A 1,105-nucleotide genomic window follows, 5' to 3' on the forward strand; every position below is an offset into this window, starting at 1 on the left:
AAGTTAACTGTAAAGAAAATGATCAGATGTGCAAAAATAAATTGAGACGTCATTATTTGAAGGCTTCTTTGTTTTATTATTGCTAAATGAGCATAATATGGAAGCATGATACGATGACATGTACATGTGTATAATGTAATCATAGTATGTTATATATCTTCATCTCATAGGATACCGGTAACTAAAAGTTGAGGTCATTGTCTCTCAATAAGCGTTTATAATAATGCAGAACACTTTTGTAAACGTCTAAATAGGCCCTCTTTTCGGAACTTGGGTTGTAAGAGGTGTTTTCAAGATTTTCCATCAACTTGACATTGTCCTATCGGAGAAGGACATTGAATTCAAAGGTCCTACCTCTTAAAACAGACTTACGGTGTTGCAAAGGGGCGTTACAGCAATTCTATGCCATAGAAAACATTAATACTGCTACTTTAGAATTACAAAGTTCTGTCTGACATTTTTTGGCCATTTTGAGTTACTGAGACCATGAGGTCAGAGACCAAATGTATTCTACATGTATCTGCTCTATCAAAATCGTAAGATTATTCGGAGTTGTTACCAAGATGTTCACAGAATTACATTCGAAAAAGCTGGACATGTTGTGAAACTCAAAATGTTTAACGTCCGATTTCTCAAAACTAGGCACTGAGCAGATAGACCATTGTAATTCTAGAGTAGCTGAGGTAATACATGTACACTTTTAGGTTTTTTATTTTTATTTTGTCGTGGATGATGAACATGGTAGAAAAAGTAGGCCTTCAAAAGATCGCAATTGGACAATGAATTATCTTGGTTGAAGAGCCCCTACTCCCCACACCCAATTCCCGTATCTGTGACAAAGCCCAAGATATTGCGATTCAGCGAAGTGTGACCGTAAGAGATCTCTTAAAGACTTCATAAACGTTTCAAAACAAAAAGATTAGTGAGAATATTATTATGAGTACCTTTTACAAAATCAGTGAATAGTCTACAGGTACAAGTGAGTGGCATGAACATGTCATCATATGCACAGGGTTACACTTGCTAAATGAAAAACTTAAAAGTAAAGAAAACATAACAAAGCAAAAACAAAGAAAACAACCTTTCCCCACCCCACCCCCTACCC

The sequence above is a fragment of the Aplysia californica genome, unplaced genomic scaffold, assembly GCF_000002075.1.
Source record: "Aplysia californica isolate F4 #8 unplaced genomic scaffold, AplCal3.0 scaffold00345, whole genome shotgun sequence".
NCBI lineage: Eukaryota > Metazoa > Mollusca > Gastropoda > Aplysiida > Aplysiidae > Aplysia > Aplysia californica.